This window comes from Apium graveolens, chromosome 11 (assembly GCF_009905375.1).
Source record: "Apium graveolens cultivar Ventura chromosome 11, ASM990537v1, whole genome shotgun sequence".
In the NCBI taxonomy this organism is placed as follows: domain Eukaryota; kingdom Viridiplantae; phylum Streptophyta; class Magnoliopsida; order Apiales; family Apiaceae; genus Apium; species Apium graveolens.
The window spans coordinates 28,047,288-28,073,334 of record NC_133657.1 but is presented as its reverse complement, the minus strand read 5'-3'; the positions used below and the strand labels follow the sequence as shown (position 1 = coordinate 28,073,334).

Here is a 26,047-nt window from a genome sequence, read left to right as displayed (position 1 = left end):
GAGCCTCAGCAAAAGGTATATTAATGTGAAGTTTCTTGAACACCTCCAGAAACTTACCGAACTACTTATCCAGCTTTTGTTGTTGCAATCTCTTAGGAAAAGGTGGTGGAGGATAGAGCTGTTTCTCCCCTGTATTACCCTCAGGCAGAGTGTGTCCAACAGTAGTCTTCCTTGGTTCTGCCGCTTTTTCCTTTTCCTTAGCTTCTTCATCTCCAACTTCAGCTTCTCCTTCTTTTGCTTTTTCAGCATCAGCAACTTTTCCAGACCTTAAGGTAATAGCCTTGACTTGTTCTTTAGCTTCCTTCCTTCCTGGCACTTCAGTGTCACTGGGAAGTGTGCCAGGTTGACGATTGAGCACTGCATTGGCAATTTGACCGATTTGATTTTCCAAGGTCTTGATAGAAACCGCCTGACTTTTACACAACAACTTAAGTTCCTTAAAATCAGCACTAGAAGGTGGAGCTACACCTCCTTGTTGAGGATATGATTGCATTTGAGCATAATGTTGTGGTTGCTAGAATCCAGGTGGATCTGTTTACTTACGCCTTGCTGATATGGTTGCTGAATAGCATTTTGATTATTACTCCAGCTGAAATTTGGATGATTTCTGTTGTTAGGATGATAAGTAGTTGGCACAGGCTGCTGTTGTCACTGATAATTATTCACATACTGAACAGATTCATTAACAAGAAAACACTGATCCGTAGCATGAAAACCTGCACAAAGCTCACAGACCATAGCTATCTTATTGACTCCATAGGTGGCTAGAGAATCGACCTTCATAGACAGCGCTTGGAGCTGCGCTGCAATAGTTGTAGCTGCATCGACTTCCAGAATACCTGCTACCTTCCCAGGCATCATTCTTTGAGTTGGGTTTTGATGCTCATTTGCAGCCATAGTCTCAATAAGATTATAAGCCTCAGTATAGCTTTTGGCCCACAAGGCGCCTCCAGCTGCTGCATCAAGCATGAGCCGAGATTGGGCCCCCAAACCATTATAAAAACCAGTGATCACCATCCAATTAGGCATTCCATGATGTGGACACTTTCTCAATATCTCCTTGTAGCGCTCCCAAGCTTCGCACATAGATTCTGTAGGTTGCTGCGCAAACTGAGTAAGAGCACTCCTCATAGCAGCAGTCTTTGCCATTGGATAAAACTTTACCAGAAACTTTTGCGCAAGATCTTGCCAAGTTGTGATAGACCCTGCTGGTTCAGAATGTAACCAGTCCTCAGCTTTATCCCTCAGAGAGAATGGGAAAAGCCTCAGCTTGATAGCCTCATCAGTCACACCATTATATTTGAAAGTACTGCAGATCTCGACAAAATTCCTTATGTGCATGTTGGGGTCTTTCGTCGCAGCCCCTCCGAAAGAAACAGAATTCTGCACCATCTGAATAGTGCCCGGCTTGATTTCAAAGTTATTGGCCTCAATAGTCGGGTGCATGATGCTAGACTGAATGTCATCAATTTTGGGCCGAGAAAAGTCCATAAGAGCTGGATCTGCCGGAACTAAACGATCACCCATGGTTACTGGCTCTTTCTGCTCACTTCCTGAATCCGAATCTTCAAATTCTATCTTCTCCGCAATATCAAGAACTTCGTCTGTCTCCTCAGCTGTATCTAAAGTCCTCTTGCGAGTACGAGAACGAGTTTGCATAAACGCTCGCTAAAGTACCTGAAACACAACCGGAAACAATAAGTAACACTTCTTAATCACTGAGTCCTAATGACCAATGATGGTAAGTACATAAACTAAACAAATACGCCGAGTCCCCGACAGCGGCGCAAAAAACTTGTTAGGGCAAAAACACGCGCTAATAACACACGCAAGTATACGCGTTCGCAAGTAATTTAGAATACTTTCTAGTTCGTTCCCAGAGAGACTCAGACTAATTATGTTCAATTAAACTGAATCACCAATGGATGATTACTTCTCAATGTTAAGACAATAAAACTTAGATTTGATTAACTAATTATTAACTACAATTGACTACTATAATTAAGCACTTAATTAACACTTGAATTAACAATATTAAAACACTCATGAGATCACAACTTCATTACTACTTCCTCCAATAATTATTGTTATTACCCTTAGCATGCAACAGTGATGATATTAATCGAATAACACGAAACTGATAAAGGCCAACTTTCATTGTACTAGTACCATTCTACCAAACATCCACAATTAAGATAGAAGTTGAATAAGCATCAATTATGTTGAGTCCCTATATGTCTACAGAAATTGACAACATAACGATTTAAGCACAAGTTATTCCTTTTGATTACACAGGGCGAATAAAACGGTTAGAGTTACCCACTAATCATGCATACTCTTACATGAACCTATGCTAGTATGGCAAGTTCTAAATCTCAAGATCCACCGTCGCTTCACAAGAGATTAACACCCTATCTTATATGTTCACGACGCACATAAGACGAATACGCACAACCAATACTAGATATCATACAATCATCATACACTAAGGTATTAAACAACTAACTAAAGAACTCCATAGTAAATCCGTTACGACCCCATGATCACGATTAGCCCATGATGGCACTCATCGTCATCATGGGTTCATATGAAAACATGATAATAACACACAATAATAATAACTAAAACTACTTCTATTAAACCAGATTACGTCACAAGAGTAAATAGGTTCAAAGTAAAGAAAACTAGCATCCAACGTTACAACAAAATAAAGAATCACAAGAAAATATGCTTCCTCTTCGTTGCGGTGTGCTAAAACGGTCTTCTTCCTTATCTCCTTCGCTCTTCGATTAATACTACGATCCAACCTCTGTAAAACGTCTTTCAAATCTACTTATATAGCAGTCCCATAAAACCCAGATAACTCAGAAGTTGGAAGCCAAACCAAAATAGGAGTCTAAAATATTTAATCTGAAATTACGACCCTGCGCGGCCGCTCAGCATTCCTGAGCGGGCGCTCAGTTTCCTGCGCGGCCGCTCAGCAGAGCTGAGCGGGCGCTCAGACCCCTTCTGGAAAATACTCTGTATTTGCTCCGTTTCTTCGCTGTAATCTGCTCCTATCTTCCCACTTGCAATGCTAAACACATGCCAAGGCTTATTATTGATGAATTCTCTCCCGAAATGCAACTAATACCCTGAAATGCACAAACACTAGAAAAACACATCAAATACACAAAATACTTGATTTCAAGACACCAATTCAAGCTATTATAAGACGTTCTAAGTGGTATAAAATGCCACTTATCAGATACCCAGATCTTAAATCAATCTTGGAGAAACACAAAGCTCTTTTTAGCTGATCAAACAAGTCATCGATTCGCGGTAGAGGGTACTTGTTCTTAATCGTGAACTTATTCAATTCATGATAATCAATGCACAACCTCATACTTCCATCTTTCTTTTTTATAAACAACACCGGTGTACCCCACGGGGATACACTCGGGCGTATTACTCCTTTGTCCAATATTTTTGCAACTGCCCTGCTAATTTCTTCATCTCGACTGACGCCATACGATAGGGAGCCTTCGATACTGGTTCCGTTCCAGGAGCCAAATCAATCATAAACTCGACCTCTCTATCTGGAGGTAGTCCAGTTAATTCATCTGGAAATACATCAGGAAAATCTCTTACCACAAGAATATCTTCAATCCTTACGGATTCTTTCTCCACGTCCTTGACATGAGCTAAATAAACTTTGCATCTTTGACGTAACAATTTCCTTATCTCAATAGCCATTAGAAATTTCTTCTCTTGTCTTTTCCCTTTGAATATCACTTCATCACCATCCTTGGTTCTTAACTTCACCTTCTTACTTTTACACTCTATTCGCGCCTCATGGTTTGACAACCAATCCATTCCTAATATAACCTCGAATTCTCCTAACTTAAAAGGAATTAAGTCAGTAGAAAAGTGTCGACCTTCTATAACCATAACACAATCGGGACAAACCTTATTAACAATGACTTTCTCTTGATTTGCTACCTCTATAATTAAATTAGTTTCCAGAGGGTACGCAACACAATTTAGTCTATCAAGTATACTTTCAGAAATAAAAGATCTAGTTGCTCCAGAATCCATCAATACTTTTACTTCTACTGAGTTTACAACGAGCATACCTGCCACCACATCCACATCTTGTACAGTATCTTTCATTGTCATATTAAAGGTCCTAGCTCTGGGTTGAGATGTTGGTGCTGGGAGAGGCGGCGGTCCAGTAATCCTATGAACATTGGCCTTTTGAACAGGCTCCTTGCAGTTTCTGGAGATATGGCCCACCTTTCCATATTTGAAACAAGCTAAGTCAGGCTTCTTTGCTCCATTCGGGCACTCTGATGAGTAATGCCCTTTCTGATTGCACTTAAAACAGGTCACATCCAACTTGTTACACCGTCCCGGGTGTCTCTTCCCACAAACCTTGCACTCTTGAACCTGAGGTCTATTATCCTTTCCGGTTGTCCTGCTTTTGGAAAACGGTTCTTCTGGGTTCCATTACCGGGTTTAAACTTCTGAAACTTTTGGTTCTGACCTCCACCATTCTTACCAAACTTTCCTCTAAACTTTGAACTTCCTTGTTCTTGCTCCGAGCTCTCTGACTTCCTTTTCCTACCTTTATTTTCTCTTTTTACAGCTTCATGCTCTCCTTCCACTATCATTGCCTTCTGCAACAAGGCGGCATAATTCTTGATCTCCAACAACGCCACTTGACTTCTAATCCCCGGCCTAAGTCCATGTTGGAACCTTTTGGCCCTCTTTGCCTCCGTATTCACATACTCAGGTACGAATCTAGACAATTCCAAAAATTTCACCTTATATTCTGCTACCGACATATCTTCTTGCCTAAGGTCCAAAAACTTCATCTCCAACTGATCTTGCATATAACTGGGCAAATATTTCTCCAGAAACATTTCAGTAAACTTTACCCACGATAAGTCATTTCCTTCCAGCAACGCATTCGAAGATTCCCACCAGAAAATTGCTTCTTCTTTAAGGTAATAACTCGCATACTAAGCTTTCTTCTCATTCTTAACTTCCGCTAACTCAAACGCTTTCTCCATTTCTCTTAACCACGACTGAGCTTTTCTCGGGTCTGGAAAATCTAAGAACTCTGAGGGATGAACCATTTGAAAATTTTTGAAGTTTCCAACTTTAGGGGCTACGGGTTGTTGCAAAAGCTGAGCAAGTCTGCTCATCATGGTGGTTTCTGGATTTACTTCGGGGTCTTGGGTTTGGATTTCTTCTTCTTGGTGATCTGGTGAGTTGGCCATTTCTTACAAACCTGATTGAGCAATTGTTTAGCAATACAATAGCATGGCAGATATAAAAACATTTTATTATGAAATCTCTTTTGCGGGTTTTAAGTTTTACCTAATTTTGCACATGCAATCCTATTACTATATAATTCTCATATTAGTGTTGTTTTCTCATGGCACAGGGTATGATTTTTACGAAATTTTAAACACGGTGGTATGAAAACATGGTATTCGAAACAGTTTATAAAGATTTTCCAGGGTGCACAATAGGAAACGAGATATATGATTGATTCAACAAGTCAAAGGTACATTGATAAAAGTCTGATTATGACAAGTTCTGGAAATAGGTATAATAACAGGGTTAAACAGAGGAAAAACTAGAAAACATCCCCCTATCTACCCCTAACATCTAACAAGCACTACTACAAAGTTCTAGAATACAATATAATAAATGAAAAAGGGATCCCGACATCTGATCAAGTATCCCAAAGCCTACCGACGCTGAAAAACAACAACTATGGGCTCAACCAAAAGTCCCGCCTGACCAATACTAACTCTAATCATCCAAAATCTCTCTCAACACAACCAATATCCAGCGAATGATCTTATGCAGCCTTCGAGCCTTAACATCAGCATCACTAGTTGATGGTCCCTCATCCAATCTCCTCCGGGCAACCTGCTCCACCAACTGAATCCTAGTTCTCCACTCTTTCATCACTACTGAAGTCCTCTGCCTAAAGTCTCGAATCAACCTATCCACCAAAGCTCCCAACTCAGGAATATGGGAGTAAACAAAGTCTCGATCCTGGGCTAACTTGCCACCAACACTGATGAGCACAATTTTAGGCATCTCAGACTTTGGCTCAGGGGATGGGGTCTCTGACTCTGACCTCAAGGGTGATATATGCATAGGGATCTCACGACTCTCAGATGGATCCTCCTCTGGAACTGAACTAACATACACAGGCTCCTCTGAAGAGGATGGAATGGGGTCCACTAGGGTACCGGTCAAACTAACCTCTGAATCGGAATCACTACCACTACTGGGATCCTGAGAAAAAACACAAAACAGCAACCAAGAAACATCATTAGGGTTAAATAAAGCTTCCAGCTAACTCACACCCAAACTCTAGTTGCCACTTTAGCTTATATACACTTTCCTTAGACTATACCTAATAGTCTAACTCAACTCTATATGAGTCGAACTCTCTCGCGATATAGATATACACCCAAAATACCCTTTTTTTACTCCTAACTTATCTCAGGGACTAGATCATGTCGCTCTGATACCAACATGTGATGCCCTCAATCTCGGGGTTAGGAAATGAGGACCCACACACCTTTAATCTATGAATTAAATATGCATAAACCCCGATTAGCTACTAACAGGATCAAACAGGATAAAGTATGAGACAAGATTACAACTACCAACCATAGAATATAGTTTACAACCCAAATTAAAACCAACTTTACATAGTTGATCCCAACTTGGAACCGACAGATAACCCATTGTATCTTAACAACTTTTCGGCTAAGCGCTTGCTCACTCAAAAACCTGTACTACCTACTCTGGCAACCGGAAGCCCTCAACATGGTAGGGACCACCAGGTATGCTCTTATGAGCAGTGCGCCTAAGCCTGGCCATCTTCTTGCTTAACTTCCATGGTTAGATTAAAACAAAACATATGAGTATAAAACTCAGCAAGTACTATGAAACAGTTCTATGATACAAAATCCACAATATACCATTATCGATCTCAGGGCATTCTACTTTATCATTTCTAGGTGGCAGATTTCTATCTTTTGGGCTATGAAAGGGTTATGAAGAAAAGCTTTGGGCTTCCAAGGAACAAGGCTCAAGATAGGGTAAAAGCCGACATTCATCACAAATCATTAACAGGATCACAAATGATCTTTCGAATAGAAAATGAGAATCTTTTCATCATTGGGAATCAATTATACGATTGATAACAGAATCAAAATCAGGGTTCATAAGCTGTAAGCTAATCAATAACACAATCAACTCTTTTCAAAACATTATATACCATTTCATTTTCAAATAATCATTCACTGAATAAAATTCAATAATTAAGGAACCCTTGATTCGACTACTTTAACTTTTTAATTCATAATAATACGGGTGATCAGCCCGTACCGACCTCCATCCGGTCTTTAAGGTACCTATGGCATAATTTCAGCCTTAACTGGACTAGCCCCGCTAGCCTCTTATACGACTGGACTAGTCCTACTAGTCTCTGATGTCTCAATCCAATCCATCAGGAATTCCTTTGGAAAACCTTGTGTTGGAAAAAGAAAGGTTTACTAAATCCATTTTATCATTACCAAGAATATGAAATCATTCAGACTCTTTCAAGTCGAAACTCATTCTTAGGTTCAATTTCAAGAATTCAGAGATAAGGAAATGAATCAAGGATAAGAAAAGTTCAATTCTAGGGATCTTGATCAAATGATGACAAGGTACTCAAGTTGGGGAATCAAAACCGTTTCAAGAATCATTAGGGAATAAGGCAAACAAAGAAGTAAAGGATCATTACACAAGGGGTTCGTAAAGGTTCTCAAAGGGTTTACAACAGTTCATGGTATTGACAAGTAATCGGGATAAGAAAAGGTTACCAAAGGGTTTGAACAATAATCTTATCAATAATAAGTTCACAGGAACAATAATAGGATATCTCAAGAATCAATAACAGGGGTACATTACTATAAAAGTTCAATACTCTACATGGCATGAACAATATCCTCTCTATAATAATTGCACAAGTAAGTAGAGTTACTTGCCTGAATTCGCTTTCCTATTTCACAAAGGTTGAACTACTGCCACCTAGTATACTTTTCCCTATCCTAGCCTGAATGCCCTTACACTCCGAATCTACAATCAAAAACCAAAACCTTAATTAGATTCCCACTTGACGTTCCCAGAACGCTTAACATTTCCCTTAATCGCAATACTCTAAGAGTATATATATATATACTCAATTATAAATACAAGCACGTTTATACCAAAACCCATATACTTTAACCATATAGACTTTGGATCACATATTGCGATACAAATACGACATATAACATTTAATCCTTGTGTTTTAAAAATCAACAGATCATGTTGTCATGCATACAGACAAACAAGCACATATATTCACACATCATAACTTACATCTGATCATAAAATTTCCCTTTTTATTATTATTCCTCTTTTTGCGTACCGGGTCACGTTCTGCCTTACGGCCCGACACTCAGCGTTTTAATTACGCTTCACAATTACCTTTACCAACCGACACGTCACTAGAAAGTAATACTTACTTAAACATTCCATTTCACACATAGACACACATATTTCACATTTAAACACTTTAATCCCTTTTTAAGATGGGTTCTGTTCTACCTGACGGCCCGACAATACAGCTTAACCCCTAAGCTGACTCTTTAAATTGGAACGCATCTATCTACGCTCCCAGATACTAATATACAATAAATACAATTAATCATCACTTAATCACATAATTTATACCACAAAATCATACTTTATTTACTTAATTACGTCACGAAATTCCCAGTCGTTACAGCGATAGGGATAATTACTTATTTAAAATTTTGGCGGATGTTACAGTCTCCCCCCTTAAAGGATTACGTCCTCAGAATCAGTGCAGTTAGAGAATAGTGAGGGGTAATTCATTCGCATATCTTCCCCAGGTCCCAAGTAGCTTCTTCTATCGAATGGTTTTTCCAGATTACCTTAACCAATTTGATTTCCTTATATCTTAGCTTATGGATCTTTCTATCCGCAATTTGAACTGGTTGCTCTTCATATGTCAAATCTGATTGAACTTCTATTATCTCGTAGGCAAGTATATGACGATTATTTAGATGGTAAGCCTTTAGAACAGATACGTGAAATATATCATGGATATACTGAAGATCTGGTGGTAATGCTAAATTAGAAGATACAGTGCCTACTTTGTTCAAAATCTCAAACGGACCAATGTATTTAGGACTTAATTTTTCTTTCTTTCTAAATCTCATGACTCATTTCCAAGTTAACACTTTTAGCAATACTTTATCTCCAACCTCAAACTCTTTATATTTTTATCCCGAATCAGCATATTTCCTTTGTTGATCATGGGCGGCTATTAACCTTTTCTTGATAATTTCAATGGACTGTGTCGTTTGTTGAATCAGTTCAGGTCCATAAATCTTTCTCTCTCCTACTTCTTCCCAACACACTGGTGACCTGCATTTCCCACCATAGAGTGCATCAAATGAAGCCATCCCTATGCTTGAGTGAAAAATGTTGTTGTAAGCAAATTCCACTAACGCCAAATAATCATCCCAATTTCCTTTGAAATCAAAGACACAAGCTCTTAACATATCTTCAATTGTCTATATAGTCCTTTCTCTTTCTCCATCTGTTTAGGGATGATATGTTGTACTCATATTTAGTCTCGTACCTAAGCATTCCTGAAAACTTTTCCAAAATCTTGATGTGAATCTCGCATCTCTATCCGACACAATTGAAACTGGTACTCCATGTCTAACCACGACTTCCTTCAAATTTAGATTGACCAATTTTTCTATGGTGTATCTTTCATTAATTGGAAGAAAATGTGCAGATTTGGTTAATCGGTCAACTATAACCCAAAAGGCATCATGGTTGGTCTTAGATCTTGGCAATCCGACAATGAAATCCATAGTGATATATTCCCATTTCCATTCGGGAATCTCTAAAGGTTGTAATAAACCACTTGGTCTCTGATGTCCGGTTTTTATCTTTTGACACGTTAAACACTTTCTTACCCATTCAGCGATTTCTTTTTTTTGGTTGGGCCACCAGAAATATTTTTTTATGTCTTGGTACATCTTTGTGCTTCCAGGATGGATAGAGTATCTAGAATTATAGGCTTTATTCATAATCTCATCCTTTATTTCTCCCATATTGGGAATCCAAATTCTTGAGGCAAACCTCCTAATTCCTTGGTTATCCTTTAAACTTAGAACTTCTTCTCATCTCAGCTCGGCTCCATTAGTTTCCTTCATCACTTCTTGACATCTACGAATCTTTTCTGTTATTTGCGGTTGTAGTCGAATCTCATAATTTCTTTCATTCACTTGAACAGGGATCTTTATCTTCATTTCCATTTTCTCAATTTCTCGGATCAGTTACTTGGATGTTACCAGCATCTTCAACCTCTCTTTTCTTCTCAAAGCATCTGCAACTACATTCGCTTTCCAAAATGGTATTTATGGTACAATCGTAATCTTTGATCAACTCCAACCATCTCCCTTGCCTCATATTCAATTCTTTCTGGGTAAAGATGTATTTCAGGCTATTATGATGCGTATAGATTTCGCATTTCTTTCCATATAAGCAGTGTCTCCAGATTTTAGGCGCAAAAACTATCACTGCTAACTCCAAATCATGAGTAGGATATCTTGTTTTATACTCCTTCAATTATCTTGAGGCATAAGAAATGACTTTCCTATTTTGTATTAACACACATCCTAGTCCTTTGAGAGATGCGTCACTATAAATCAGAAAATTTCCTGAGTCATCCGGTAAGTTTAGCACTGGGGCAGAAATCAAACTTTTCTTTAACTCTTGGAAACATTCCTCATATTTTGGAGTCTATTCAAATTTCTCATTCTTTTGTGTGAGTCGAGTCAATGGCATATCTATCTTTGAGAATACTTGTACAACTCTACGATAATATCCAGCTAATCCAAGGAAACTTTTAACTTTAGTTGGTGTCTTTGGTCACTCCCAATTCGCCACAGCTTCAACCTTTGCAGGGTCCACTAAAATTCCTTTACTAATGATGATATGTCCTAAGAATTGCACTTTATCTAACCAAAATTCACATTTAGAGAATTTGGCATACAACTTTTCTTTCCTCAGAATTTCTAATGCCAATCTCAAGTGTTCTGCGTGTTTTTCGGGAGACTTAGAGTAAATCGGGATGTCATCAATAAATACTATCATGAACTTATGTAGATATTTCTTGAATACTCGATTCATCAAGTCCATGAAAGCATCAGGGGCGTTTGTCAATCCAAATGGCACCACTAGAAAATTATAATGTTCATACCTTGTCATAAACGCTGTTTTTTGGCACGTCTTCCGGTTTAATCTTCAACTAGTGATAGCCAGATCTCAAGTCAATCTTTAAAAAAATTAGCGGCTCCTTTTAGTTGATCGAACATATCATCAATCCTTAACAGGGGTATTTATTCTTGATGGTTAACTTATACAGTTCTCAGTAATAAATACATAGCCTCATAGATCCATCTTTCCCCACGGAGACACGCTTGGTCGAATTTCTCCTTTGTCCAATAACTCTTGAAGTTAATTAGCCAATTCTTTCATCTCTACAGGGGCCATTCTATACGGGGCTTTAGAAATTGGTGTCGTTCCTGGAGCGAGATCTATCGTGAATTCGATTTCTCTACCAGGGGTAGTCCGGGTAGATCTTCATGAAATACATCCTCAAATTCATTTACAACTAAGATTTCTTCCAACCTAGGGGCAGACTTTTCTGTATCCATGACGTGAGTGAGATATGCCTGACCTCTTTGGCGTAATATTCTTTTAGCTTGCAACATAGTGAAAAACTTACGAGTTTGTTTCTGGCCATGCAGAATTACACTTTTATTATCGAGTCCCTTCAAACTAACTCTTTTTAAAATACAATTTATCTGGACATCGTATCGAGTCAACCAATGCATTCCTAGTATCAATCAAATTCTCCTAACTTAAAAGGAATAAGGTCTGCAATGAAAGGTTTTCCCTGAATCTCTATTGTATAATTAGAGAATACTTGACTAACAGATATAACATCTTGGTTCGCAATTTCTACCATCATATCTTCATTTAACAACAATAATTATAATCCCAACTTATTCTAACACACAAGCATTCGCAAAATTTATTAAAAGCATACTTGCGATTACATCATTATCAACGATAGTATCCTTAAAAGTCATGTTGAAAGTACGTGTAGTTGATTTGTTGTTGGTATTGTGGGTGCTGCCTGAGTTGTTGTTGCCCTGAGCCGGGGGTGCCATTATTCTAAGTACCGCACTTTTCTTTAGGTATTGGCGGCATTCAAGAGCGTAGTGACCTTTCCTCCCGCAGTTGTGACAAATGATGGCCTTCTCCTTGCAGCTATTAGCATAATGCCCTTTCTTTCCACATACATAACATGTAACATTCTCTTGGAGACACTATCCACCATGTCTCCATCCACAAGTTTTACAATATGGAAGAGCAGGCCTTCCTTGAAGTAAATTTGCTGTTTTTGGTGCTCGAAATCTTGTCTTTTTACCTCGGTGATCTTTACTTTCAGACCTCCGCTCAATCCTTCGATCCTCTCTTTTCATAAACGATTTCTTTTTCTTATTTCCATCAAACTTCCTTCCAGAATTTCCATTATTACTTAGAAATTTTTTCTTGATACCTCCTTTGTCATTGGGATACAGATCATTCCCATTTTCTACAATTGAAGCTTTATGCACAAGATCGCGTAACTAGAAATCTCAAGTACTGCTACTCGATTCTGAATCCATGGTCGCAAGCCTAATTGAAATTGCCTAGCTCTCTTTTCTTTGGTGTCTAGGGTACGAATATGGAGAGTTCCAAAAACTTGTTCTCGTATTCCGCAACAGTCATGTTTTCTTTCTTTATCTCTAAAAACTTCAATTCTATTAATTGTTCTAGATACTTGGGAAAGTACTTATCAAGGAACAAAGCCATGAATCTTTCCCACGGAATTACCTGGGTTCCTTCAATGGCTCTCTTAGCTTCCCACCAATAATTAGCTTCGCCTTTCAACATTAAGGCAACAAAGATAGTTTTCTTGTTTTCTTCAACTCCTATAATTTCAAAGGTCTTCTCAATTTCCGTGGGACAAATTCTAGCTTCTATGGGGTTAGTTGTCCCTTTGAACTCTGGAGGGTTCAAGGATTTGAAAGATTTGAAAGTTACATTAGACTGGGTCTGTTCTGCTCGTGGCCTCATAGGATCAGGGAGTGGCTTATGAGTATGTTTTTGTGAGAAGGTGAGTAGAAGAGTAGTAGGGTCATTATTAATTGGGGGTGGATTCTGGTTTTGATTCTGCCATTGATCTTGATTCTAACCTTGTTGTTCTTCTCGTTGAGGCTGAGTGTTTCCACTCTCTTCCCCCTCAGAGGTTAATCTTAGGTTCTTTGGGAGTCTTCCCCTTCCTTTCTTAGGTGGCATCTTTTCACCAATAAGAAGAAAACATCAAGTTTAATTAAATTGGACCAACAGGGTTTAATAGCAGTTATGAAACTCCAATACTGTTGCAATGTGTAAACCAATTATATCTTAATGAATCTTATTGAACTTTTCAGGTCCTTTTGAGAAAATGTATTGACAATACTTGTTTCATAATGCTTCTTTTAAAACTAATGGTTAAGAAGAGGTGAAAGTTGAAATCATCGTTATTTCGTAAACACACTTGGTTTGAGTTTGATAACAGAATTCTGAATGAAAGAGCGTTGAACATTGTTTGAAAAACATGAATAAATCACTCTATTTGTAGAATTGATTTAGCAAAAACATTTATTTTAACGAAGATAAGTGTAGTTGAGGTGAAAACACTTATTAAAGTAATATTTATTTTTAAGAAAACCTTGTATATATAAAACAAGTTTTGGGTTCTCTCAAAAGAGTTTATAAAAAAAATGGTTTAATTTTGTTCAAGTCTATTTTTGGAAATATTTTGTATATAAAAACATGTGTGATTTTTTTACAGAAAACATTTTATGTAGTGGGGTTTAAAGAAAACATTTTGATCGTTCTTTAATTTGACAAGGTCACTAAGATATGCTCAAATAAAATGCAACAGTAATAATGTCAGGCGAAAGGGTAAACAATAATATCTCAAGGAAGTGTAGCATCACCATATATATATCCCATAATCATCATGAGTTCGATACAACAATACATAATATCAAGTTTGACACATAAGTCCAAATATCAGCAACATAAAGATCGTGAAAAGCATAATGATAAGTCCCTACTATATAAATGATCTAGAAGTCAAAAGTCAATATATATATCCAGAAACTCGGAACTGCAGCAAAGCAAAAAGGGTGCAATCCCATCATCATCTCAAAGTCATCGATTCTACAGTACTCGAGTCGGCATCATCTAAATATGTACTGGGTCAACAAAAGAGGTAGGATTACACAGGTGATAATATATGTCAATCCTCAAAAGCAAAAATCATATATACTGGGTCATATCAATGTGGACCGAACAGCTCGTCCACCCGCTGTGAAAACTCATCTCGTGTCTGATCAATCATCCTGGAAATAGTAGTCCTATCCACGACTCCTGAACTCGTGGATGGCATCTCAACAATCTCTGTCTGTAGACCCGCGATAATAGTGGTAGCAGTCTGATGCATAAACTCTCAGGAAAAACTCCTCCTAATAGAATCGGCCTCAGGTGAAGGCACAGATGGTCTCTCAGTAATCAGTCTCGTTAGGCCATCTTGGTTAGCAAACACCTCCCGATCTCTAGTATATACCTCATCATACATCTGTCTAAGCTCTTCATAAAGAAAGGCAGGAACAGTAGCCACTGGATAACCTCTCATACTAGCAATCAACGACGGAAAACCCTCAGTAAATCCCCTTAAGCCTGCAATGGCAGGGGCAACATGAATGGTAGGAACAGGGGGTACGATAACACACAATGGCATAACAGAAGGAAGTGGTGCTAACACTGGAGAAGGTGGATCCACATCCATATCTAGGGGCTCAGAAGAACAGGGAGTCCTTTAGGTGCCATAGTCTGCGTGAAAACATGCTCAAGATCAGCAGTCACCATGGTCTTAAAATGGTATAAATCAGCGGCATACATGACTGGTGTACCTACACTCAAAGGTGTGATCTATGGTAGCTCTGGGTGGAAATGAGTTTCTAAGTCAGTAGCCAAATGATCCTCCTCACGAGGATTCATAGCAACATGTATCTCTTCTTTAGCTGGAATCATCGGTGAATGAATCAGAGTCAAGTCAGGCAGACTAGTGAAAGTAGGGGTGACATCAGCAGGCTAGATCACTGGATCCTCTACATCAACAGGAGAACCAAAAGCCTCATCACGGAGTGGGGAATCTGTCAAATCAATATTAATAGGTGGAGCTCTAGGTGGTGCTGGAATCTCCCAGACAGACAAGTCCTCTCTATCGCTAGATAAAACTATACATACCTCAGAAGGATCAGTATCTGAAATGGAATTGATGCTCTCTCCCGGAAAAGGAGTAGGGGATCTATCTCGAGTTGCTTTGTAGTCTGACATCTGTATCATAAGAATAAAATAATAAGGTACCTTCAATATAGTATTCTTTGATAGAAACTTCTAAGTCAAAGGGGTCATTTTCTCGCTGATCCCTATCTTATCGTCGAGTAGTATATACTCTAGTAGTTATAAAATACTCTTAACTATACTCTCTCGTATACGATTATATTCCTAGGATTGAGTTCCTAGTAAATATAACTATAGCTCTAATACCAACTCTGTGACCCCCCCAAATTCACCCTTTCGTAGATTTAGGTCGCCATGATATCAAGCTTCACACACCTGCATTATTTTAAACCATAGCCAAATATATTATTCACTATGGATACCATTCCACAGATCTCAGGACCGAATCTCTCGCACAAACCCCTTTATTACATATGCAATATAAACCTACTACAAGTCTGGATAGTAGTTTTACTTTATTATACATTATGGAAATTCACTAGACGCTATCACCGCGAGCATGTTCCTTCCTTTTCTCCGCCTTGCCTGATCAGATGGTCTGTCAACCTCATTTTTCACTATTTTGGAGAATACAAAAATAACATGAGTGAGCAATCGAGTGCTCAACAAGTATGATTGACTATCATAGTAAAATAATGATAATAGGTGCCAAGAGCAACAAACTGGTTAAATGTGATAAGAATTAATTATCAACACATCACAAATGTAGTAAAGAAGCTCTTATCTGACACAATGCCACTTGATTCTGGATTTAACTGGTCATATTCCATCTCTGGCACATCAATGATGCGATCAACTATCACAGTGTACTATTCTCCTGCGAATCTTACGCTCACCCGATCACGAATCGTCGTAAGAATACCTAACACACACTTTCTAGCATAAAAGTAGGGTTAACATCTTAACCCTCGGCTACACTCGAGCCGAAAAATATGTTCACATATTGGAATGTCACAATAAATACAGTGGTTTAAATACCATGTTGACCAGTATAGATGAACACATCTCGATTCAATTCACATTTCACATCATATCATAATATTTCAAAGTCATATCATATATTCTGGTTTGAACAATAAACCGGTCTCATATTTAGTACATATATTTCTAAAACATCGATATAAACGATATATCGATAAGTTCCAAGCACCGAGATTATCTCGAATAATGAGAATAACCATGTCAACGAAGATATCGAATGGTTCTGAATATAAATGGATTCAAAAGTAATTATGTAATAATAGAAAGAAAGAATAAATAATCAATTTAACAATCATAAATTTTGGAAGGATTCAGTGAATTGATAAAAGATAAATTCAATTCTTAAAGGAATTAAGTAATCGATCCGATTGATGAATCAATATAAGTTTAGGGATAATTTAGATGATCATAGAAATTTGTAATCGTCTGATAGGAAATAAAATAACTGTCCTGAATGAAAGGAGCAGTCAAGAACATAAATAATAGTTATTATTTAGGGGATTTAGCAAGGGGTGTTAATTAGAAAATTTTATCGAAGCAAAGTAATCACCAATGAGGTCTCCAAAAAATTAATTCTGTAATATTCACCGTCAATAAGCAAATACATTTATATGCCAAAAATAGGGAGGAAGCAGAGAAAACTTTCCTTGTCTCCAATAATTAGCGCACAAGCAGCAAAATTCACCTTTCCGGGTTATATAATCCCACTTCGAATATTTTCTAAAATATTAAATTACACCAAAATATTTTAGTATAAGTATTTCAAAAAAATATATCTTCTCACAAACCTTAATTAATTCTTTTATATTTATTGATCCTCGAAACGTCTAAGTTATCGAATGTTTCATTTAGTAACTCATCTCGAGTCAAATTCATTTAATAACAAAAGAATTAGCTAGCATCAAATACGAATCGGTTGATTTTTTAATGGTATGCTCGTTCCAAATTAAACCTAATTAAATATTATTTACCCTTTTTGGTAAAGAAAATATCCTAAATTATGAAATAACAATTATCGACAAATTTTTGCATTAAATGTCTAAAATACTATTTTAATCACTCATTCGTTTATTTTCCACGCATTCGTTTTAACTAACTCCAATCAATTTTATTACCTCTCGGGAAATTTTATTCAGGTTTGAGGATAATTCGATTAAACATTTTAATGTCACGCTGGACCCCAATTACGCTTATAAGAGGACAATATCCCAAATTATTCTAAAATTACTCATCTCTGCCATTTTCTATTTATAAACAATCTTATTTATATTTCTTATTTATTTATCAATTTCCTCTTTTTATTAATTCAATAAAACAACTTATTAATTATTAAAAGACTGAAATGCCTTTCCCCTTCCTTCTTTCTCACCCTGCAACCCTCACCAGCAACCATGAAGGTCGTCGGTGACGGTCACAGGCCGACAGTGGTCCAGCCAAATTCCGGCCACCTCCAAAATTAATTTTCTTCCCGTCTTTTTGTTACCCATGTCCCAATCTATGCTTCTGCCCAATTAGATTTTCCAAACTCGTTCTCGAACAAATTTTCTAATCAAACTCCGATCGGTTCACTCTCCCTCTCTTCGAAACTCTCATCTCTCTCTCGTTCTCGTCTCTCTCTCTCTCTCATGGTCGACCTCAACACCACCACCATCACAGCTGGCTTCGCCGTTTCCGGCCACCAAAAATATACACCACACACACGAACACACACACACAAAGACACACGAACACACGCACACACCAACATAATACACACCCGCACACACTCCTTCCTTCTCAGTTTTCCGACAAAAACCGCCACCATCGCCTGAACCACCACCGCTGTTGTGGTGGTTTTGTCTACCCCAATCCAAAATTAACAATCCCTCCCCCATAATGTACTCATTACACCTCCTACATCAAAAACCCTCCATCATTTATCTAACTTCAATAATAAAACCAAAAATCCCTAAATTTTGTATAGACCCTATTTTTTCTTTTTGGTAATGGGTCAACCCAAATTTAAGGCCCATGATCCAATTAAAAGCCCAACAGAATTTTATTATCACTATTTTGGTTAATATAACCATCATTCATATAATAATCATTCGGTTTGATCTAATCAACGAATCGCAAACATAACGATTTACTTATAATATAAAGAATAATTCACACAAATTCAACATCATCAATTTACACATAATCTAGGGAATTAAAATTTCTAATTAAAAGAAAGATCAAGATCATTTCCTTAATTGGAATGATCACTCTCTCTAAATTAATCCCTAACATTACACTTAACCTCTTTATAGATTTTTCACCCAAAATTAACTTGATCCTTGTGCTAATCTTCACCAAATCTCTTTGATCCAATCTCCTCTTCTTGATTACTTCTTCTGTAATTATTGTCTCTAATATTTTCTCTCTAATTAAAATGAAAGTATTAGAATGTGCTTTACTTAGAATTGGGTGTCTAAGGGTTATATTTATAGAGTCAATTAACCTTAGTTAGTCGTAACTAAACTCCCAACTATAGCAGTCTCTAGAGATTTCTAGATTATTCCTATTTAATTCTTTAAATAAAAATTCTCTTATTACTCTTTTTATGAAATAAATAAAATAGAAACAACATAGAGCTAAAATAAAATAAAATACATCACTCAAATATTCTTGTAAGGGATTTAGTTAAGCTCATAACATTCACCTTATATTTTAAGTAATATTTTTATTTTTATTAAATTATTTTTGAATTAAAAAGAAAATAAATAAAAAGAAATTGAATTTTTATTATCAAAATAATTTAGTATAAAATAATTAAATAATATCTAAAACACCCATCTTAGGAGTTCTAAATAATTTTCTCAAATTTTTTTATCAGAAATATAAGATTTCTAAATCAAATACTTATGTAATCAAATCTCCAAAGTTTAACTTAAGAGAAAATAATCGAACATTACGAGTATAAAATATATATGAAGCTATTGATTTGTAAATATAGTATGGAATGAAACTCTCTTTGAGAAAATAACCAAATAATTATTAATTCCATATTTATTCAAATTTCCGCAAAATAATTAACGACTCAAAATAATATTAGTGAAATTGGGTAAAATATAAATAATGACCGAATGTTGTGCACTAATTAATAATACTCTGACTTTTAGATTTTTCAAAGGTATACACATTGAAAATAAATATATTTAAAAGATAATAGATATCTATCATTGTTTTAGCGATATATTTTTCTGCGGCACTTAATATATAAAGACGCTATTAACTAATCGACGTACGCATTTTGAGTTTGCATGACAATAATTTAATAACAACTAATTTAATTCTCGCACTCACTTCTTAAATCGCGATAAGGACAATTACTTACTTAAAATTTTCACGTGTGTTACAAACTCTATGAATATAGTTATACGTGAATAAATTAGAGCTCAAAATATGAATATTCAATGAATACAAAGTTGTATTTTCTCAGATGGTATGGTATATACTTCGTGGGATCAGACTCAAAAGAAATTATATCCAAGTGTATTTATTGATTAAGTTAACTTTCGAATAATTAACACAATTTCCGATCTTGACCAAGTCTCGCAGTTAGTTTGTTCTAACTCAAATGTTAAGATAATACAAAACACGTTTAAACTAAAGATAATATAGATTTAACCGTTTAGAAAACATCTATCTTTAGATTAATTTCTTTCGATTAATTTCAAGTTCTTCATTAAAAGTACGGAATCAAAATAGCCATAAAATAATTCGAGAAATATATCACTTTATATATAAACTTTGAGGTTGTTACACTTTATTCAATTACGATTAGCTATAACAAATTCAACAACATAACAATATGTTTACAAGCTTAATATATTTGGCCTTCAATGTATCTCTCGTAAAATACAGTTGGTTGTTGAGAAGATGATTTATGAAGTGAATGCACTTCTGCATCCTTTGTGTAGTCTTCAATTCTCTCTTTGGATTGTACAAGCCAATAATATAATATCTTGTAGAAATTGATAGTGTACTTGGTTGATTTTCATATTTTAAAATCATTTTATTTTGTTGATTAATAGATCTTGACATTGGGGTTTTGGGCCTTGGGCTTTCAACAATTACATCTATAAGAAATTGCCTTCGATCAATTTTAACCCATGAACCCTTTCTTTTAATCTCCAGCCCTTTTCATTTCAAGTCCTTTTTTCAACTAAATTCTTCTGATTTAAACTAAAAGATTCCTTTCTTGATATGCTGACGTTTAGTGCACTGATCTGGTTCACAAACAACTAGCATAGAAGTGAATATATGTATAACTCTTTAATTCTTCAGTTGATGTCTGTCATATGTAACTTCTTGGAATTAGTCCACTCAAATCCTGAGATCTTTAATACTTTGAGTCATTGCATTTCCTTGTCACTTAGTCCTTTGATTTTTTATTCTTCACGAAGGCTTGAACATGTTAATGATCCTTTTTCCATTACATAGTCACAAACTTAGTGCATTATTTCCATGTTTTTGATTTTTTGTATTAATCCAATCTCCGTCTTCTATATTTCTGTGCTTCATAGTTAATATTATTTATATGTTTTTTCACGTTGAGTTATATTTCCTCGGTTACATATTGTGTTTATATTATGCTTTACACCAAGACTACAACTTTGGAATCTGTTGTAAATGCTGATACAATGGATTATCCTACTATCTTTGCTGAGCTGGAGCAATTTGAAACAAGAATTGAAGCAACAAGTGTGAACTTTTCAAGCCTCTAATTATGAAAATGAAGAATCTGGCTCTGCATTCTTCTGTTAGCAAGATGGAATCAGATGAGGACTCAGAATCAGATGAAGAAATGGCTCTCATGCCCAAGAAAATCAAGAAGCTGATTGAAAAGAAGAACATAATGAAGAGAGACAAAGGAAAGAAAGACTCAAAGGTTGACTAAGTTATAAATGTGGCAATAAAGGTCACTTTAATAGAGATTATTATAAGCTAAAAAATAAGTCAAAGCAGCCTAAGCAACAAGAGAATTGCAATAGACGCATCTTGTTGAGAAGATGAATCTAGTAACTGTTTATGTGTCATTTCAGCTTGTACATCTTTTTTGGAAAATGTAAGGGGGTCAGTAGTTGTCTCTAAGACACTGCTTTCTTCTTGAAAAGACAGAGCTACGGGTTATCTCATGACATCATCCTTATTTGCTGCAACAGATGCAGTTTCTCCCTCAACACTTATATTAAACAAAGGTTTCTTATACACTAGGGGTTGTGAAGAGGAGAGAAATATTGTTGTGTTTGGTTCTTAGGATAGGTTCTGAATATGCTGGATTTCATATCCAGTATCCTCCCTAATATCTTATGTGAGAAGTTGTGTGAAATATTGTGTATTTATATCTATATCTTGGAATTCAAACAAACCAGTAAACGTGTCAGAAGTATTACCCAGAAAGAGAGATGGAACATAAATATTTTCATCTTGATGTTGTGGCACCACCTCTTGCTCTGGAGTCTGCTGGAGTGACTGGTTCTGGTTCCATCTCCATCTGAACACCTTCTATTTTCCCAGCTTCATTGTCTTATGCTTGAAGGAATGCTTCTTGCATTACAATTCCTTGAGCATATTCCCAAGCTTGGATCTCCACTTCTTCAGCTTAAATTTGTTGTGCAATCAAAGGAAATGTATTTTGTAAATGTTCGGTGAGGACTACATTTACTCCTCCATGATTGCTTCCATAAATGACATCATTCTTAAGTATCATGACAGTTTTTGCCTTCTGTACTGGTGAATCAGCCATGTTTATCTCAGGAAAGATGGCAAGTTGTTATGCTGTAAGCTTGTTGGAGAATATTTTATTCGGGTGGACCGTATAAAACTTTATCCGGGTTGGACACTCCTTATACGGGGCTTATATTATTCAACAATAATATTATTAAATAAAATAAATATTATAATTTTTCAATATTAATATTAAAAGAAAAAAATTGTTTTCGACCCGGATCCTGCTCGAACAACATCCTGCTCGAAATCCCACGAGCAGAGCAAATCAGCCCATAATTCGACCAGGTGAGGTCGAACTCGAGGAGAAATCAAGTTATATGGCGAATATGCAAGTAAATACCCCATTTTTGTCGCAATTTACAAGGAAGCTCCTGAAAGATAGAAGTTGACAAATTATCTCCTGACTTTTTCAAAATGAAAATAAAGCCCCTGAACTTTTCATGTTTACGAATCAGTCCTTGTAAAATTACAAAATTACTCACAGGTCCGTCAAAAATTCTAAAATATTAGTAAAAATACCTGTGGGTACGAAAATATTTCTAACATAAAGGAATAATTCTTAAAAAATTCAGAAAAAATACATGGAGTTACGAAAAAAATTCTAAAAATTTAGGAAAAATACCTGCGGGTAAGGAATTATTCCTAAAATAAAGAAAAAATTCTAAAAATTTAGAAAAAAATACCTTTGAGTTATAGAAAATTTTTTAAAATATTAGAAAAAATTACAAACAAACACCTAGAGGCAAGAACAAATTCCTAAAATATCAGGAAAAATTTACAAAAAGTACCTGAAGGTATAAAATAATTCCAAAAAAAATTGAAAAAAATTAAGAAAAGCACTTGTGAGTGAAATAACCCCCAAAGATTAAGAAATAAATATCATAAAATTCACAAAAATAGGAATTGGTACAAAAATATGTATGGAAAATTATAGAAATTTTCTAGAAAAAAATATCTCAAGGCTTTGGATAAGGCCAATCGTTGTAAACGTGTAGGTCACTCCATATTTTATGATGAAAAACGATACCTCGGAAGGGAATGAGATAACTTAACTTCCATGAAACCTCGAGCAGGTTTCCCAGAAGTTGGGGATAAATGATATGGGTTAAAAATAACCCTAATGACGTAATTAATGTTACATTAATTAGACCTGATTTGGTCAAACGAAAAAGCCTAATGAGGCCCAAAATCCTAAATCATAATTAAAAATTGGCCTAATTAAACAGCTCAATAAATGTGTTGAGAAACTACTTATATAGGAAGTAGAATCCAAGCAACCTAAACCAGAAGAAAACTGGTTCATTCTTTCTAGTACTCGAAAGTCCAAACAGAGATGGACACTTTCCCACCAAGTCTCGTAATTCTACCCTGATTTATTGACTCTCAATACTTATATAAAGGATCTTACCCCTCAAATTTAGAATAATGTTTTGGACAATAGCTCCCTATGTCATCACCATGATACCACACTTAAAGCAAAACTCTAAGCATCACAAAGCCGTGAAGGTATCCTACAAGCCACGAGGTCATTATCTGGAACGATGTTTTAGACTCAATCCTCGAAGGACATCAAAGTCACTATGCCCTTGGTGTGCCATTGCCTCCATAGCCACGAGGGAAAGCATCACCAAGAACGACGTTTTGGCTTGATTCTTGGCATACACAAAGGTACGTGGGAATCTTGTGAGGGCAAATTTAAGCCACAAAATACAAGAGCAACCTTTAAATTTTGAAACTTATCAAATACTAACATTAAATACGCGTAATAAATATATCCATGTTTTTTTATCCATAACAGCTGTTGTGAAAGGACTTCGCTAAAGATGTTGATAATAATGTCATCCATAATTACTTAAGGAAATACTCTAACTCCATAATTATTTAATATAAGTATATTTGTCGGTTTTGCAATTACAACTGAACTGATTACAACCGAACGGAGAATTTTTAAACCAAAATTGAAATTCGAATCGAATACGAACCGACGGTTGCGATTTTTAATTTTAATAATTAAAAACTATTAATGCGGTTTCGATTTTATCCAAAAATTGAGGCAAACCGACCCATATTCCCCTTAGTGTTAAGGGTTACCTCTGGTTGTCTTATAGACCTTACACCTATTTCATTTTTGTGGAAAGGGTGAGTTGATCTTGTCTCTGAATAGTTTTGATACATAAAATGCAACGAATATTGTAATTAAAAACACTTAAAACCAGAATTTTCGAAACCCAATGCGGGATTCATGAAAAAACATATAGTTGATTCGTATATCAGATTATTTATCTTAAAAAGCTTTACGAATTGGTTGATTAATGGAGATTCAAAACTTGTTCAATCACCACGCATCCCGCTCTCGCGATCTACGCTCTATCGGTATCCACACGAATGCTTGAAATCAAGGATTAAATGTGTACTAGCACAAGTCATTTTTTCTTGCTCTCTCCATCTTCTCTCTTGGTGGCTAGGTTTTTTTAATAAAAGTTTTTTTTAAAATCAGCCATAAGAGATATTATATATGGAGTACAAAAATGAATTATAACTCTAAACTAATTAGAAGTTATAAATAATTCAAATTTCATATTTGTATAATAATTAACTATCGCTTGATTATTTAACAACTGAATTTCATAATTAATATTAGTAAATTCGAATATCAATATTGATCGAAATAATTAAGTCATACTGAATTAATATTATAAATAATTTGAACTACTTTACTCTAATTTAAACCCAGTTTAAATTAAATAATCCTACAAGTATTCTTTGTGTGTGACTTTATAGGTTATTATTACGTTCGCAATGCATTTTAAATCTAATTTAAAATCATAAACAATGAGCGGCATCTAGTAATATATCATTGATAATCAAGTAATAAAAATTAAATATATTATTGCTACCCAAGTGATAGATTAAACATTTCGTGAATAATGTACAATGTAATATAATCTCTTTAACCACATATTATAGATTAAATTAGAGGCACATAATGTGTCATCCTCATTATCGTTTAATCTAGGTTTCCTTAATAAATGAGTAGACTATCATATCAAATCAACATTTGAGCGCAACCATACATTTCAAAGTCTAACTCACACAAGAGACCAATAAAATTACTCCTAAAATAGAAGGGTTAAATCATTTCTAGAACATTCATATTTCTCATACTATTTATAATATACCTGAAGTACACTTTTATCATTATCCGGTTAAAGGTAATTTTTAATGTAATCAAAGTACATTATTTCTCGTATAAAAATATAACAGTTTCAAGTTTAATGACCGTTACATCATTATCACTATGAGAATTACTTATGACACAATAGACACATAGAATCTCACGTTGGGTCTATTTAGCACCATGCACATTACATGTGCTTATATTTTTGACTTAATTATCATTGTATCTATGATCAATGAGATGTGATCATCAATCAATGAACACACCACTCTCACTGCATTATTATTATCTGTTAATAATAATAATCAACTAGGTACCTTTAGAAATATTTAAATTATTCTCATAATCTCATTCCTAAGTCACGTACTTAGAGATATAAAATGCATATCATATTTCAAGGACATTATTAATCTAACATTTATATCACGCTAAATAAAGACATAATAAATTTTAAAAGAAATAATTGATAGAATATACACATTAATTATCCAAATGTCTTAAAATAATACATACAAATATTATCTTTGGGGCACAAACACTAATAGTCTAATTTTTAATAACCTGTTGAAACAT

At 35.6% G+C, this 26,047-nt stretch overlaps 1 non-coding gene across 1 annotated transcript; it reads left to right on the top strand.

The window, feature by feature from the left end:
- Nucleotides 1-1,027: 1,027 nt before the first annotated feature.
- Nucleotides 1,028-1,134, top strand: LOC141698719 (small nucleolar RNA R71). The gene has a single exon (XR_012565223.1). It is a non-coding gene; the product is annotated as a small nucleolar RNA R71 (small nucleolar RNA).
- Nucleotides 1,135-26,047: the final 24,913 nt, after the last annotated feature.